The sequence below is a fragment of the Lissotriton helveticus genome, chromosome 2_1, assembly GCF_964261635.1.
Source record: "Lissotriton helveticus chromosome 2_1, aLisHel1.1, whole genome shotgun sequence".
NCBI classification, from domain to species: domain Eukaryota; kingdom Metazoa; phylum Chordata; class Amphibia; order Caudata; family Salamandridae; genus Lissotriton; species Lissotriton helveticus.
The window spans coordinates 455176557-455191782 of NC_136059.1; the positions used below are offsets into that span (position 1 = coordinate 455176557).

At 59.5% G+C, this 15226-nt stretch overlaps 18 non-coding genes across 18 annotated transcripts; all 18 read left to right on the plus strand.

Moving 5' to 3' along the window:
- Positions 1–264: 264 nt before the first annotated feature.
- LOC144820970 (U1 spliceosomal RNA) lies at positions 265–428 on the plus strand. The gene has a single exon (XR_013608072.1). It is a non-coding gene; the product is annotated as a U1 spliceosomal RNA (small nuclear RNA).
- A 617-nt stretch (positions 429–1045) lies between these two features.
- On the plus strand, positions 1046–1209 carry LOC144820455 (U1 spliceosomal RNA). Its single transcript, XR_013607781.1, has one exon. It is a non-coding gene; the product is annotated as a U1 spliceosomal RNA (small nuclear RNA).
- A 617-nt stretch (positions 1210–1826) lies between these two features.
- On the plus strand, positions 1827–1990 carry LOC144820464 (U1 spliceosomal RNA). Its single transcript, XR_013607791.1, has one exon. It is a non-coding gene; the product is annotated as a U1 spliceosomal RNA (small nuclear RNA).
- Positions 1991–2881: 891 nt separating this feature from the next.
- Positions 2882–3045, plus strand: LOC144820480 (U1 spliceosomal RNA). Its single transcript, XR_013607807.1, has one exon. It is a non-coding gene; the product is annotated as a U1 spliceosomal RNA (small nuclear RNA).
- Positions 3046–3662: 617 nt separating this feature from the next.
- LOC144820971 (U1 spliceosomal RNA) lies at positions 3663–3826 on the plus strand. Its single transcript, XR_013608073.1, has one exon. It is a non-coding gene; the product is annotated as a U1 spliceosomal RNA (small nuclear RNA).
- A 616-nt stretch (positions 3827–4442) lies between these two features.
- Positions 4443–4606, plus strand: LOC144820972 (U1 spliceosomal RNA). The gene has a single exon (XR_013608074.1). It is a non-coding gene; the product is annotated as a U1 spliceosomal RNA (small nuclear RNA).
- Positions 4607–5223: 617 nt separating this feature from the next.
- On the plus strand, positions 5224–5387 carry LOC144820973 (U1 spliceosomal RNA). The gene has a single exon (XR_013608075.1). It is a non-coding gene; the product is annotated as a U1 spliceosomal RNA (small nuclear RNA).
- Positions 5388–6004: 617 nt separating this feature from the next.
- Positions 6005–6168, plus strand: LOC144820974 (U1 spliceosomal RNA). The gene has a single exon (XR_013608076.1). It is a non-coding gene; the product is annotated as a U1 spliceosomal RNA (small nuclear RNA).
- A 617-nt stretch (positions 6169–6785) lies between these two features.
- LOC144820975 (U1 spliceosomal RNA) lies at positions 6786–6949 on the plus strand. The gene has a single exon (XR_013608077.1). It is a non-coding gene; the product is annotated as a U1 spliceosomal RNA (small nuclear RNA).
- A 617-nt stretch (positions 6950–7566) lies between these two features.
- Positions 7567–7730, plus strand: LOC144820976 (U1 spliceosomal RNA). Its single transcript, XR_013608078.1, has one exon. It is a non-coding gene; the product is annotated as a U1 spliceosomal RNA (small nuclear RNA).
- An 891-nt stretch (positions 7731–8621) lies between these two features.
- On the plus strand, positions 8622–8785 carry LOC144820475 (U1 spliceosomal RNA). Its single transcript, XR_013607802.1, has one exon. It is a non-coding gene; the product is annotated as a U1 spliceosomal RNA (small nuclear RNA).
- A 617-nt stretch (positions 8786–9402) lies between these two features.
- On the plus strand, positions 9403–9566 carry LOC144820456 (U1 spliceosomal RNA). The gene has a single exon (XR_013607782.1). It is a non-coding gene; the product is annotated as a U1 spliceosomal RNA (small nuclear RNA).
- Positions 9567–10183: 617 nt separating this feature from the next.
- On the plus strand, positions 10184–10347 carry LOC144820486 (U1 spliceosomal RNA). The gene has a single exon (XR_013607814.1). It is a non-coding gene; the product is annotated as a U1 spliceosomal RNA (small nuclear RNA).
- Positions 10348–11238: 891 nt separating this feature from the next.
- LOC144820977 (U1 spliceosomal RNA) lies at positions 11239–11402 on the plus strand. Its single transcript, XR_013608079.1, has one exon. It is a non-coding gene; the product is annotated as a U1 spliceosomal RNA (small nuclear RNA).
- Positions 11403–12019: 617 nt separating this feature from the next.
- LOC144820465 (U1 spliceosomal RNA) lies at positions 12020–12183 on the plus strand. The gene has a single exon (XR_013607792.1). It is a non-coding gene; the product is annotated as a U1 spliceosomal RNA (small nuclear RNA).
- An 891-nt stretch (positions 12184–13074) lies between these two features.
- LOC144820481 (U1 spliceosomal RNA) lies at positions 13075–13238 on the plus strand. Its single transcript, XR_013607808.1, has one exon. It is a non-coding gene; the product is annotated as a U1 spliceosomal RNA (small nuclear RNA).
- A 617-nt stretch (positions 13239–13855) lies between these two features.
- On the plus strand, positions 13856–14019 carry LOC144820978 (U1 spliceosomal RNA). Its single transcript, XR_013608080.1, has one exon. It is a non-coding gene; the product is annotated as a U1 spliceosomal RNA (small nuclear RNA).
- Positions 14020–14636: 617 nt separating this feature from the next.
- LOC144820979 (U1 spliceosomal RNA) lies at positions 14637–14800 on the plus strand. The gene has a single exon (XR_013608081.1). It is a non-coding gene; the product is annotated as a U1 spliceosomal RNA (small nuclear RNA).
- The last annotated feature ends 426 nt before the right edge of the window (positions 14801–15226 follow it).

Sequence of the window (15226 nt, forward strand, 5' to 3'; positions counted from 1 at the left end):
GTGAGCTGCGTGCAGTATAGTGAAAGCAGGGCCCTGGTGGGCGTGGACATGCAAATTTTGCAGGCCGGCCGAGGCCTGTGGGAAGCTGCTGTGGGTAGCTGCGCGCTTTCCAAAGTGGGCACAGGGCCCTTGGCTGGGCAACCTTGGGCCTCACAAGGCCCATGCTCTGCCTCGCCCGGCCTCAGGCCTTCCCTGTGTGGATGCCACCCTCGCTCTGCGGGGAGATGCCATGCGGGCCGCCCTCGCCCTGTCCCCTTCCAACTCATACTTACCTGGCAGGGGAGACACCATGATCACGAAGGTGGTTCTCCCAGGGTGAGGCTCATCCATTGCACTTCGGATGTGCTGACCCCTGCGATGTCCCCAAATGCGGGATACTCGACTGCATAATTTCTGGTAGTGGGGGACTGCGTTCGCGCTTTCCCCTGATCTCTGGTTTCAAGAAAGACAAAAAGGGAGAGAAAAATAAAAAGGAGTCTGGAGCACCCTTTGACGTTTCTTGTCGTCCGTCCAGGGTGCTGTAAGCTGGCTGGAATGGGGAGTGGGCGAGGGCCCATTACATATGCGAATTGACGAGCTTGGGGGATGCTGGGTTAGGGCTTAGAAACGTGCTTCTGGGCCCGATTTCGGCCTGGCAAGCCCTCTTCTCTGCTTGCCGTAGCCTTTGCTTGCGCACAGTTTGGAGGGCCTGACAGATCTGCTTTTGGGCCCGATTTCGACCTGCCAAGCCCTCTGGTGTGCTAGCTGTAGCCCTGGCTTTCCCCCCATGTGAGCTGCGTGCAGAGTAGTGAAAGCAGGGCCCTGATTGGCGCTGCTGGTGGGCGTGGACATGCAAATTTTGCAGGCCGGCCGAGGCCTGTGGGAAGCTGCTGTGGGTAGCTGCGCGCTTTCCAAAGTGGGCACAGGGCCCTTGGCTGGGCAACCTTGGGCCTCACAAGGCCCATGCTCTGCCTCGCCCGGCCTCAGGCCTTCCCTGTGTGGATGCCACCCTCGCTCTGCGGGGAGATGCCATGCGGGCCGCCCTCGCCCTGTCCCCTTCCAACTCATACTTACCTGGCAGGGGAGACACCATGATCACGAAGGTGGTTCTCCCAGGGTGAGGCTCATCCATTGCACTTCGGATGTGCTGACCCCTGCGATGTCCCCAAATGCGGGATACTCGACTGCATAATTTCTGGTAGTGGGGGACTGCGTTTGCGCTTTCCCCTGATCTCTGGTTTCAAGAAAGACAAAAAGGGAGAGAAAAATAAAAAGGAGTCTGGAGCACCCTTTGACGTTTCTTGTCGTCCGTCCAGGGTGCTGTAAGCTGGCTGGAATGGGGAGTGGGCGAGGGCCCATTACATATGCGAATTGACGAGCTTGGGGGATGCTGGGTTAGGGCTTAGAAACGTGCTTCTGGGCCCGATTTCGGCCTGGCAAGCCCTCTTCTCTGCTTGCCGTAGCCTTTGCTTGCGCACAGTTTGGAGGGCCTGACAGATCTGCTTTTGGGCCCGATTTCGACCTGCCAAGCCCTCTGGTGTGCTAGCTGTAGCCCTGGCTTTCCCCCCATGTGAGCTGCGTGCAGAGTAGTGAAAGCAGGGCCCTGATTGGCGCTGCTGGTGGGCGTGGACATGCAAATTTTGCAGGCCGGCCGAGGCCTGTGGGAAGCTGCTGTGGGTAGCTGCGCGCTTTCCAAAGTGGGCACAGGGCCCTTGGCTGGGCAACCTTGGGCCTCACAAGGCCCATGCTCTGCCTCGCCCGGCCTCAGGCCTTCCCTGTGTGGATGCCACCCTCGCTCTGCGGGGAGATGCCATGCGGGCCGCCCTCGCCCTGTCCCCTTCCAACTCATACTTACCTGGCAGGGGAGACACCATGATCACGAAGGTGGTTCTCCCAGGGTGAGGCTCATCCATTGTACTTCGGATGTGCTGACCCCTGCGATGTCCCCAAATGCGGGATACTCGACTGCATAATTTCTGGTAGTGGGGGACTGCGTTCGCGCTTTCCCCTGATCTCTGGTTTCAAGAAAGACAAAAAGGGAGAGAAAAATAAAAAGGAGTCTGGAGCACCTTTCGTCGTCTTCTGTGGTCTGTCCAGGGTGCTGCGGCTGGATTGGAAGGGGGCGTGGGCAAGAGGGGATAGCATGCAAAGTGCTGAGCCTGGGGAATGATGGGATAGTTGAAGCCTCCCACTCTGGGGACCTATCCAGAGACAGGGCAGTAGGCCCTGGCCAGGTGACATGTCTGCTCCTTTCGATCGCCAGCCCTGGGGCTGTGGCCTGGCTGCCAGCCACTTGCCTCACCCTAGCCTTCCCGGGCCCAGACTCTGGCTGAGGCCCCCAGGCTGTGGCCCGGCGAGGGCTCTGCCCGGCGAGGGTTCTGCTGCGTTTGGGAGCGTTCGGGAAGGCGTGAGGGGCTCGGGGCGAGAACCCCTGCTCGCTTGCTGGCCGCTTTGTCTCTGACTTTCAGCCACAAGCAGTCAACTGGGGCCTAGCCAGGCAACAGGTCACTGCCTACCCTAGAGTTGGCTTCAGTGGCAGGTCTTGAGCATCAAAAGCCCCAAATCTCTGCTTCTATGCCCAAAATCGACCTGGCAAGCCCCCTTCTGTGAGTGCTGTAGCCCTGGCTTTCCCGCCCGTGTGAGCTGCGTGCAGTATAGTGAAAGCAGGGCCCTGGTGGGCGTGGACATGCAAATTTTGCAGGCCGGCCGAGGCCTGTGGGAAGCTGCTGTGGGTAGCTGCGCGCTTTCCAAAGTGGGCACAGGGCCCTTGGCTGGGCAACCTTGGGCCTCACAAGGCCCATGCTCTGCCTCGCCCGGCCTCAGGCCTTCCCTGTGTGGATGCCACCCTCGCTCTGCGGGGAGATGCCATGCGGGCCGCCCTCGCCCTGTCCCCTTCCAACTCATACTTACCTGGCAGGGGAGACACCATGATCACGAAGGTGGTTCTCCCAGAGTGAGGCTCATCCATTGCACTTCGGATGTGCTGACCCCTGCGATGTCCCCAAATGCGGGATACTCGACTGCATAATTTCTGGTAGTGGGGGACTGCGTTCGCGCTTTCCCCTGATCTCTGGTTTCAAGAAAAACAAAAAGGGAGAGAAAAATAAAAAGGAGTCTGGAGCACCCTTTGACGTTTCTTGTCGTCCGTCCAGGGTGCTGTAAGCTGGCTGGAATGGGGAGTGGGCGAGGGCCCATTACATATGCGAATTGACGAGCTTGGGGGATGCTGGGTTAGGGCTTAGAAACGTGCTTCTGGGCCCGATTTCGGCCTGGCAAGCCCTCTTCTCTGCTTGCCGTAGCCTTTGCTTGCGCACAGTTTGGAGGGCCTGACAGATCTGCTTTTGGGCCCGATTTCGACCTGCCAAGCCCTCTGGTGTGCTAGCTGTAGCCCTGGCTTTCCCCCCATGTGAGCTGCGTGCAGAGTAGTGAAAGCAGGGCCCTGATTGGCGCTGCTGGTGGGCGTGGACATGCAAATTTTGCAGGCCGGCCGAGGCCTGTGGGAAGCTGCTGTGGGTAGCTGCGCGCTTTCCAAAGTGGGCACAGGGCCCTTGGCTGGGCAACCTTGGGCCTCACAAGGCCCATGCTCTGCCTCGCCCGGCCTCAGGCCTTCCCTGTGTGGATGCCACCCTCGCTCTGCGGGGAGATGCCATGCGGGCCGCCCTCGCCCTGTCCCCTTCCAACTCATACTTACCTGGCAGGGGAGACACCATGATCACGAAGGTGGTTCTCCCAGGGTGAGGCTCATCCATTGCACTTCGGATGTGCTGACCCCTGCGATGTCCCCAAATGCGGGATACTCGACTGCATAATTTCTGGTAGTGGGGGACTGCGTTCGCGCTTTCCCCTGATCTCTGGTTTCAAGAAAGACAAAAAGGGAGAGAAAAATAAAAAGGAGTCTGGAGCACCCTTTGACGTTTCTTGTCGTCCGTCCAGGGTGCTGTAAGCTGGCTGGAATGGGGAGTGGGCGAGGGCCCATTACATATGCGAATTGACGAGCTTGGGGGATGCTGGGTTAGGGCTTAGAAACGTGCTTCTGGGCCCGATTTCGGCCTGGCAAGCCCTCTTCTCTGCTTGCCGTAGCCTTTGCTTGCGCACAGTTTGGAGGGCCTGACAGATCTGCTTTTGGGCCCGATTTCGACCTGCCAAGCCCTCTGGTGTGCTAGCTGTAGCCCTGGCTTTCCCCCCATGTGAGCTGCGTGCAGAGTAGTGAAAGCAGGGCCCTGATTGGCGCTGCTGGTGGGCGTGGACATGCAAATTTTGCAGGCCGGCCGAGGCCTGTGGGAAGCTGCTGTGGGTAGCTGCGCGCTTTCCAAAGTGGGCACAGGGCCCTTGGCTGGGCAACCTTGGGCCTCACAAGGCCCATGCTCTGCCTCGCCCGGCCTCAGGCCTTCCTGTGTGGATGCCACCCTCGCTCTGCGGGGAGATGCCATGCGGGCCGCCCTCGCCCTGTCCCCTTCCAACTCATACTTACCTGGCAGGGGAGACACCATGATCACGAAGGTGGTTCTCCCAGGGTGAGGCTCATCCATTGCACTTCGGATGTGCTGACCCCTGCGATGTCCCCAAATGCGGGATACTCGACTGCATAATTTCTGGTAGTGGGGGACTGCGTTCGCGCTTTCCCCTGATCTCTGGTTTCAAGAAAGACAAAAAGGGAGAGAAAAATAAAAAGGAGTCTGGAGCACCCTTTGACGTTTCTTGTCGTCCGTCCAGGGTGCTGTAAGCTGGCTGGAATGGGGAGTGGGCGAGGGCCCATTACATATGCGAATTGACGAGCTTGGGGGATGCTGGGTTAGGGCTTAGAAACGTGCTTCTGGGCCCGATTTCGGCCTGGCAAGCCCTCTTCTCTGCTTGCCGTAGCCTTTGCTTGCGCACAGTTTGGAGGGCCTGACAGATCTGGTTTTGGGCCCGATTTCGACCTGCCAAGCCCTCTGGTGTGCTAGCTGTAGCCCTGGCTTTCCCCCCATGTGAGCTGCGTGCAGAGTAGTGAAAGCAGGGCCCTGATTGGCGCTGCTGGTGGGCGTGGACATGCAAATTTTGCAGGCCGGCCGAGGCCTGTGGGAAGCTGCTGTGGGTAGCTGCGCGCTTTCCAAAGTGGGCACAGGGCCCTTGGCTGGGCAACCTTGGGCCTCACAAGGCCCATGCTCTGCCTCGCCCGGCCTCAGGCCTTCCCTGTGTGGATGCCACCCTCGCTCTGCGGGGAGATGCCATGCGGGCCGCCCTCGCCCTGTCCCCTTCCAACTCATACTTACCTGGCAGGGGAGACACCATGATCACGAAGGTGGTTCTCCCAGGGTGAGGCTCATCCATTGCACTTCGGATGTGCTGACCCCTGCGATGTCCCCAAATGCGGGATACTCGACTGCATAATTTCTGGTAGTGGGGGACTGCGTTCGCGCTTTCCCCTGATCTCTGGTTTCAAGAAAGACAAAAAGGGAGAGAAAAATAAAAAGGAGTCTGGAGCACCCTTTGACGTTTCTTGTCGTCCGTCCAGGGTGCTGTAAGCTGGCTGGAATGGGGAGTGGGCGAGGGCCCATTACATATGCGAATTGACGAGCTTGGGGGATGCTGGGTTAGGGCTTAGAAACGTGCTTCTGGGCCCGATTTCGGCCTGGCAAGCCCTCTTCTCTGCTTGCCGTAGCCTTTGCTTGCGCACAGTTTGGAGGGCCTGACAGATCTGCTTTTGGGCCCGATTTCGACCTGCCAAGCCCTCTGGTGTGCTAGCTGTAGCCCTGGCTTTCCCCCCATGTGAGCTGCGTGCAGAGTAGTGAAAGCAGGGCCCTGATTGGCGCTGCTGGTGGGCGTGGACATGCAAATTTTGCAGGCCGGCCGAGGCCTGTGGGAAGCTGCTGTGGGTAGCTGCGCGCTTTCCAAAGTGGGCACAGGGCCCTTGGCTGGGCAACCTTGGGCCTCACAAGGCCCATGCTCTGCCTCGCCCGGCCTCAGGCCTTCCCTGTGTGGATGCCACCCTCGCTCTGCGGGGAGATGCCATGCGGGCCGCCCTCGCCCTGTCCCCTTCCAACTCATACTTACCTGGCAGGGGAGACACCATGATCACGAAGGTGGTTCTCCCAGGGTGAGGCTCATCCATTGCACTTCGGATGTGCTGACCCCTGCGATGTCCCCAAATGCGGGATACTCGACTGCATAATTTCTGGTAGTGGGGGACTGCGTTCGCGCTTTCCCCTGATCTCTGGTTTCAAGAAAGACAAAAAGGGAGAGAAAAATAAAAAGGAGTCTGGAGCACCCTTTGACGTTTCTTGTCGTCCGTCCAGGGTGCTGTAAGCTGGCTGGAATGGGGAGTGGGCGAGGGCCCATTACATATGCGAATTGACGAGCTTGGGGGATGCTGGGTTAGGGCTTAGAAACGTGCTTCTGGGCCCGATTTCGGCCTGGCAAGCCCTCTTCTCTGCTTGCCGTAGCCTTTGCTTGCGCACAGTTTGGAGGGCCTGACAGATCTGCTTTTGGGCCCGATTTCGACCTGCCAAGCCCTCTGGTGTGCTAGCTGTAGCCCTGGCTTTCCCCCCATGTGAGCTGCGTGCAGAGTAGTGAAAGCAGGGCCCTGATTGGCGCTGCTGGTGGGCGTGGACATGCAAATTTTGCAGGCCGGCCGAGGCCTGTGGGAAGCTGCTGTGGGTAGCTGCGCGCTTTCCAAAGTGGGCACAGGGCCCTTGGCTGGGCAACCTTGGGCCTCACAAGGCCCATGCTCTGCCTCGCCCGGCCTCAGGCCTTCCCTGTGTGGATGCCACCCTCGCTCTGCGGGGAGATGCCATGCGGGCCGCCCTCGCCCTGTCCCCTTCCAACTCATACTTACCTGGCAGGGGAGACACCATGATCACGAAGGTGGTTCTCCCAGGGTGAGGCTCATCCATTGCACTTCGGATGTGCTGACCCCTGCGATGTCCCCAAATGCGGGATACTCGACTGCATAATTTCTGGTAGTGGGGGACTGCGTTCGCGCTTTCCCCTGATCTCTGGTTTCAAGAAAGACAAAAAGGGAGAGAAAAATAAAAAGGAGTCTGGAGCACCCTTTGACGTTTCTTGTCGTCCGTCCAGGGTGCTGTAAGCTGGCTGGAATGGGGAGTGGGCGAGGGCCCATTACATATGCGAATTGACGAGCTTGGGGGATGCTGGGTTAGGGCTTAGAAACGTGCTTCTGGGCCCGATTTCGGCCTGGCAAGCCCTCTTCTCTGCTTGCCGTAGCCTTTGCTTGCGCACAGTTTGGAGGGCCTGACAGATCTGCTTTTGGGCCCGATTTCGACCTGCCAAGCCCTCTGGTGTGCTAGCTGTAGCCCTGGCTTTCCCCCCATGTGAGCTGCGTGCAGAGTAGTGAAAGCAGGGCCCTGATTGGCGCTGCTGGTGGGCGTGGACATGCAAATTTTGCAGGCCGGCCGAGGCCTGTGGGAAGCTGCTGTGGGTAGCTGCGCGCTTTCCAAAGTGGGCACAGGGCCCTTGGCTGGGCAACCTTGGGCCTCACAAGGCCCATGCTCTGCCTCGCCCGGCCTCAGGCCTTCCCTGTGTGGATGCCACCCTCGCTCTGCGGGGAGATGCCATGCGGGCCGCCCTCGCCCTGTCCCCTTCCAACTCATACTTACCTGGCAGGGGAGACACCATGATCACGAAGGTGGTTCTCCCAGGGTGAGGCTCATCCATTGCACTTCGGATGTGCTGACCCCTGCGATGTCCCCAAATGCGGGATACTCGACTGCATAATTTCTGGTAGTGGGGGACTGCGTTCGCGCTTTCCCCTGATCTCTGGTTTCAAGAAAGACAAAAAGGGAGAGAAAAATAAAAAGGAGTCTGGAGCACCTTTCGTCGTCTTCTGTGGTCTGTCCAGGGTGCTGCGGCTGGATTGGAAGGGGGCGTGGGCAAGAGGGGATAGCATGCAAAGTGCTGAGCCTGGGGAATGATGGGATAGTTGAAGCCTCCCACTCTGGGGACCTATCCAGAGACAGGGCAGTAGGCCCTGGCCAGGTGACATGTCTGCTCCTTTCGATCGCCAGCCCTGGGGCTGTGGCCTGGCTGCCAGCCACTTGCCTCACCCTAGCCTTCCCGGGCCCAGACTCTGGCTGAGAACCCCAGGCTGTGGCCCGGCGAGGGCTCTGCCCGGCGAGGGTTCTGCTGCGTTTGGGAGCGTTCGGGAAGGCGTGAGGGGCTCGGGGCGAGAACCCCTGCTCGCTTGCTGGCCGCTTTGTCTCTGACTTTCAGCCACAAGCAGTCAACTGGGGCCTAGCCAGGCAACAGGTCACTGCCTACCCTAGAGTTGGCTTCAGTGGCAGGTCTTGAGCATCAAAAGCCCCAAATCTCTGCTTCTATGCCCAAAATCGACCTGGCAAGCCCCCTTCTGTGAGTGCTGTAGCCCTGGCTTTCCCGCCCGTGTGAGCTGCGTGCAGTATAGTGAAAGCAGGGCCCTGGTGGGCGTGGACATGCAAATTTTGCAGGCCGGCCGAGGCCTGTGGGAAGCTGCTGTGGGTAGCTGCGCGCTTTCCAAAGTGGGCACAGGGCCCTTGGCTGGGCAACCTTGGGCCTCACAAGACCCATGCTCTGCCTCGCCCGGCCTCAGGCCTTCCCTGTGTGGATGCCACCCTCGCTCTGCGGGGAGATGCCATGCGGGCCGCCCTCGCCCTGTCCCCTTCCAACTCATACTTACCTGGCAGGGGAGACACCATGATCACGAAGGTGGTTCTCCCAGGGTGAGGCTCATCCATTGCACTTCGGATTTGCTGACCCCTGCGATGTCCCCAAATGCGGGATACTCGACTGCATAATTTCTGGTAGTGGGGGACTGCGTTCGCGCTTTCCCCTGATCTCTGGTTTCAAGAAAGACAAAAAGGGAGAGAAAAATAAAAAGGAGTCTGGAGCACCCTTTGACGTTTCTTGTCGTCCGTCCAGGGTGCTGTAAGCTGGCTGGAATGGGGAGTGGGCGAGGGCCCATTACATATGCGAATTGACGAGCTTGGGGGATGCTGGGTTAGGGCTTAGAAACGTGCTTCTGGGCCCGATTTCGGCCTGGCAAGCCCTCTTCTCTGCTTGCCGTAGCCTTTGCTTGCGCACAGTTTGGAGGGCCTGACAGATCTGCTTTTGGGCCCGATTTCGACCTGCCAAGCCCTCTGGTGTGCTAGCTGTAGCCCTGGCTTTCCCCCCATGTGAGCTGCGTGCAGAGTAGTGAAAGCAGGGCCCTGATTGGCGCTGCTGGTGGGCGTGGACATGCAAATTTTGCAGGCCGGCCGAGGCCTGTGGGAAGCTGCTGTGGGTAGCTGCGCGCTTTCCAAAGTGGGCACAGGGCCCTTGGCTGGGCAACCTTGGGCCTCACAAGGCCCATGCTCTGCCTCGCCCGGCCTCAGGCCTTCCCTGTGTGGATGCCACCCTCGCTCTGCGGGGAGATGCCATGCGGGCCGCCCTCGCCCTGTCCCCTTCCAACTCATACTTACCTGGCAGGGGAGACACCATGATCACGAAGGTGGTTCTCCCAGGGTGAGGCTCATCCATTGCACTTCGGATGTGCTGACCCCTGCGATGTCCCCAAATGCGGGATACTCGACTGCATAATTTCTGGTAGTGGGGGACTGCGTTTGCGCTTTCCCCTGATCTCTGGTTTCAAGAAAGACAAAAAGGGAGAGAAAAATAAAAAGGAGTCTGGAGCACCCTTTGACGTTTCTTGTCGTCCGTCCAGGGTGCTGTAAGCTGGCTGGAATGGGGAGTGGGCGAGGGCCCATTACATATGCGAATTGACGAGCTTGGGGGATGCTGGGTTAGGGCTTAGAAACGTGCTTCTGGGCCCGATTTCGGCCTGGCAAGCCCTCTTCTCTGCTTGCCGTAGCCTTTGCTTGCGCACAGTTTGGAGGGCCTGACAGATCTGCTTTTGGGCCCGATTTCGACCTGCCAAGCCCTCTGGTGTGCTAGCTGTAGCCCTGGCTTTCCCCCCATGTGAGCTGCGTGCAGAGTAGTGAAAGCAGGGCCCTGATTGGCGCTGCTGGTGGGCGTGGACATGCAAATTTTGCAGGCCGGCCGAGGCCTGTGGGAAGCTGCTGTGGGTAGCTGCGCGCTTTCCAAAGCGGGCACAGGGCCCTTGGCTGGGCAACCTTGGGCCTCACAAGGCCCATGCTCTGCCTCGCCCGGCCTCAGGCCTTCCCTGTGTGGATGCCACCCTCGCTCTGCGGGGAGATGCCATGCGGGCCGCCCTCGCCCTGTCCCCTTCCAACTCATACTTACCTGGCAGGGGAGACACCATGATCACGAAGGTGGTTTTCCCAGGGTGAGGCTCATCCATTGTACTTCAGATGTGCTGACCCCTGCGATGTCCCCAAATGCGGGATACTCGACTGCATAATTTCTGGTAGTGGGGGACTGCGTTCGCGCTTTCCCCTGATCTCTGGTTTCAAGAAAGACAAAAAGGGAGAGAAAAATAAAAAGGAGTCTGGAGCACCTTTCGTCGTCTTCTGTGGTCTGTCCAGGGTGCTGCGGCTGGATTGGAAGGGGGCGTGGGCAAGAGGGGATAGCATGCAAAGTGCTGAGCCTGGGGAATGATGGGATAGTTGAAGCCTCCCACTCTGGGGACCTATCCAGAGACAGGGCAGTAGGCCCTGGCCAGGTGACATGTCTGCTCCTTTCGATCGCCAGCCCTGGGGCTGTGGCCTGGCTGCCAGCCACTTGCCTCACCCTAGCCTTCCCGGGCCCAGACTCTGGCTGAGGCCCCCAGGCTGTGGCCCGGCGAGGGCTCTGCCCGGCGAGGGTTCTGCTGCGTTTGGGAGCGTTCGGGAAGGCGTGAGGGGCTCGGGGCGAGAACCCCTGCTCGCTTGCTGGCCGCTTTGTCTCTGACTTTCAGCCACAAGCAGTCAACTGGGGCCTAGCCAGGCAACAGGTCACTGCCTACCCTAGAGTTGGCTTCAGTGGCAGGTCTTGAGCATCAAAAGCCCCAAATCTCTGCTTCTATGCCCAAAATCGACCTGGCAAGCCCCCTTCTGTGAGTGCTGTAGCCCTGGCTTTCCCGCCCGTGTGAGCTGCGTGCAGTATAGTGAAAGCAGGGCCCTGGTGGGCGTGGACATGCAAATTTTGCAGGCCGGCCGAGGCCTGTGGGAAGCTGCTGTGGGTAGCTGCGCGCTTTCCAAAGTGGGCACAGGGCCCTTGGCTGGGCAACCTTGGGCCTCACAAGGCCCATGCTCTGCCTCGCCCGGCCTCAGGCCTTCCCTGTGTGGATGCCACCCTCGCTCTGCGGGGAGATGCCATGCGGGCCGCCCTCGCCCTGTCCCCTTCCAACTCATACTTACCTGGCAGGGGAGACACCATGATCACGAAGGTGGTTCTCCCAGGGTGAGGCTCATCCATTGCACTTCGGATGTGCTGACCCCTGCGATGTCCCCAAATGCGGGATACTCGACTGCATAATTTCTGGTAGTGGGGGACTGCGTTCGCGCTTTCCCCTGATCTCTGGTTTCAAGAAAAACAAAAAGGGAGAGAAAAATAAAAAGGAGTCTGGAGCACCCTTTGACGTTTCTTGTCGTCCGTCCAGGGTGCTGTAAGCTGGCTGGAATGGGGAGTGGGCGAGGGCCCATTACATATGCGAATTGACGAGCTTGGGGGATGCTGGGTTAGGGCTTAGAAACGTGCTTCTGGGCCCGATTTCGGCCTGGCAAGCCCTCTTCTCTGCTTGCCGTAGCCTTTGCTTGCGCACAGTTTGGAGGGCCTGACAGATCTGCTTTTGGGCCCGATTTCGACCTGCCAAGCCCTCTGGTGTGCTAGCTGTAGCCCTGGCTTTCCCCCCATGTGAGCTGCGTGCAGAGTAGTGAAAGCAGGGCCCTGATTGGCGCTGCTGGTGGGCGTGGACATGCAAATTTTGCAGGCCGGCCGAGGCCTGTGGGAAGCTGCTGTGGGTAGCTGCGCGCTTTCCAAAGTGGGCACAGGGCCCTTGGCTGGGCAACCTTGGGCCTCACAAGGCCCATGCTCTGCCTCGCCCGGCCTCAGGCCTTCCCTGTGTGGATGCCACCCTCGCTCTGCGGGGAGATGCCATGCGGGCCGCCCTCGCCCTGTCCCCTTCCAACTCATACTTACCTGGCAGGGGAGACACCATGATCACGAAGGTGGTTCTCCCAGGGTGAGGCTCATCCATTGTACTTCGGATGTGCTGACCCCTGCGATGTCCCCAAATGCGGGATACTCGACTGCATAATTTCTGGTAGTGGGGGACTGCGTTCGCGCTTTCCCCTGATCTCTGGTTTCAAGAAAGACAAAAAGGGAGAGAAAAATAAAAAGGAGTCTGGAGCACCTTTCGTCGTCTTCTGTGGTCTGTCCAGGGTGCTGCGGCTGGATTGGAAGGGGGCGTGGGCAAGAGGGGATAGCATGCAAAGTGCTGAGCCTGGGGAATGATGGGATAGTTGAAGCCTCCCACTCTGGGGACCTATCCAGAGACAGGGCAGTAGGCCCTGGCCAGGTGACATGTCTGCTCCTTTCGATCGCCAGCCCTGGGGCTGTGGCCTGGCTGCCAGCCACTTGCCTCACCCTAGCCTTCCCGGGCCCAGACTCTGGCTGAGGCCCCCAGGCTGTGGCCCGGCGAGGGCTCTGCCCGGCGAGGGTTCTGCTGCGTTTGGGAGCGTTCGGGAAGGCGTGAGGGGCTCGGGGCGAGAACCCCTGCTCGCTTGCTGGCCGCTTTGTCTCTGACTTTCAGCCACAAGCAGTCAACTGGGGCCTAGCCAGGCAACAGGTCACTGCCTACCCTAGAGTTGGCTTCAGTGGCAGGTCTTGAGCATCAAAAGCCCCAAATCTCTGCTTCTATGCCCAAAATCGACCTGGCAAGCCCCCTTCTGTGAGTGCTGTAGCCCTGGCTTTCCCGCCGGTGTGAGCTGCGTGCAGTATAGTGAAAGCAGGGCCCTGGTGGGCGTGGACATGCAAATTTTGCAGGCCGGCCGAGGCCTGTGGGAAGCTGCTGTGGGTAGCTGCGCGCTTTCCAAAGTGGGCACAGGGCCCTTGGCTGGGCAACCTTGGGCCTCACAAGGCCCATGCTCTGCCTCGCCCGGCCTCAGGCCTTCCCTGTGTGGATGCCACCCTCGCTCTGCGGGGAGATGCCATGCGGGCCGCCCTCGCCCTGTCCCCTTCCAACTCATACTTACCTGGCAGGGGAGACACCATGATCACGAAGGTGGTTCTCCCAGAGTGAGGCTCATCCATTGCACTTCGGATGTGCTGACCCCTGCGATGTCCCCAAATGCGGGATACTCGACTGCATAATTTCTGGTAGTGGGGGACTGCGTTCGCGCTTTCCCCTGATCTCTGGTTTCAAGAAAAACAAAAAGGGAGAGAAAAATAAAAAGGAGTCTGGAGCACCCTTTGACGTTTCTTGTCGTCCGTCCAGGGTGCTGTAAGCTGGCTGGAATGGGGAGTGGGCGAGGGCCCATTACATATGCGAATTGACGAGCTTGGGGGATGCTGGGTTAGGGCTTAGAAACGTGCTTCTGGGCCCGATTTCGGCCTGGCAAGCCCTCTTCTCTGCTTGCCGTAGCCTTTGCTTGCGCACAGTTTGGAGGGCCTGACAGATCTGCTTTTGGGCCCGATTTCGACCTGCCAAGCCCTCTGGTGTGCTAGCTGTAGCCCTGGCTTTCCCCCCATGTGAGCTGCGTGCAGAGTAGTGAAAGCAGGGCCCTGATTGGCGCTGCTGGTGGGCGTGGACATGCAAATTTTGCAGGCCGGCCGAGGCCTGTGGGAAGCTGCTGTGGGTAGCTGCGCGCTTTCCAAAGTGGGCACAGGGCCCTTGGCTGGGCAACCTTGGGCCTCACAAGGCCCATGCTCTGCCTCGCCCGGCCTCAGGCCTTCCCTGTGTGGATGCCACCCTCGCTCTGCGGGGAGATGCCATGCGGGCCGCCCTCGCCCTGTCCCCTTCCAACTCATACTTACCTGGCAGGGGAGACACCATGATCACGAAGGTGGTTCTCCCAGGGTGAGGCTCATCCATTGCACTTCGGATGTGCTGACCCCTGCGATGTCCCCAAATGCGGGATACTCGACTGCATAATTTCTGGTAGTGGGGGACTGCGTTCGCGCTTTCCCCTGATCTCTGGTTTCAAGAAAGACAAAAAGGGAGAGAAAAATAAAAAGGAGTCTGGAGCACCCTTTGACGTTTCTTGTCGTCCGTCCAGGGTGCTGTAAGCTGGCTGGAATGGGGAGTGGGCGAGGGCCCATTACATATGCGAATTGACGAGCTTGGGGGATGCTGGGTTAGGGCTTAGAAACGTGCTTCTGGGCCCGATTTCGGCCTGGCAAGCCCTCTTCTCTGCTTGCCGTAGCCTTTGCTTGCGCACAGTTTGGAGGGCCTGACAGATCTGCTTTTGGGCCCGATTTCGACCTGCCAAGCCCTCTGGTGTGCTAGCTGTAGCCCTGGCTTTCCCCCCATGTGAGCTGCGTGCAGAGTAGTGAAAGCAGGGCCCTGATTGGCGCTGCTGGTGGGCGTGGACATGCAAATTTTGCAGGCCGGCCGAGGCCTGTGGGAAGCTGCTGTGGGTAGCTGCGCGCTTTCCAAAGTGGGCACAGGGCCCTTGGCTGGGCAACCTTGGGCCTCACAAGGCCCATGCTCTGCCTCGCCCGGCCTCAGGCCTTCCCTGTGTGGATGCCACCCTCGCTCTGCGGGGAGATGCCATGCGGGCCGCCCTCGCCCTGTCCCCTTCCAACTCATACTTACCTGGCAGGGGAGACACCATGATCACGAAGGTGGTTCTCCCAGGGTGAGGCTCATCCATTGCACTTCGGATGTGCTGACCCCTGCGATGTCCCCAAATGCGGGATACTCGACTGCATAATTTCTGGTAGTGGGGGACTGCGTTCGCGCTTTCCCCTGATCTCTGGTTTCAAGAAAGACAAAAAGGGAGAGAAAAATAAAAAGGAGTCTGGAGCACCCTTTGACGTTTCTTGTCGTCCGTCCAGGGTGCTGTAAGCTGGCTGGAATGGGGAGTGGGCGAGGGCCCATTACATATGCGAATTGACGAGCTTGGGGGATGCTGGGTTAGGGCTTAGAAACGTGCTTCTGGGCCCGATTTCGGCATGGCAAGCCCTCTTCTCTGCTTGCCGTAGCCTTTGCTTGCGCACAGTTTGGAGGGCCTGACAGATCTGGTTTTGGGCCCGATTTCGACCTGCCAAGCCCTCTGGTGTGCTAGCTGTAGCCCTGGCTTTCCCCCCATGTGAGCTGCGTGCAGAGTAGTGAAAGCAGGGCCCTGATTGGCGCTGCTGGTGGGCGTGGACATGCAAATTTTGCAGGCCGGCCGAG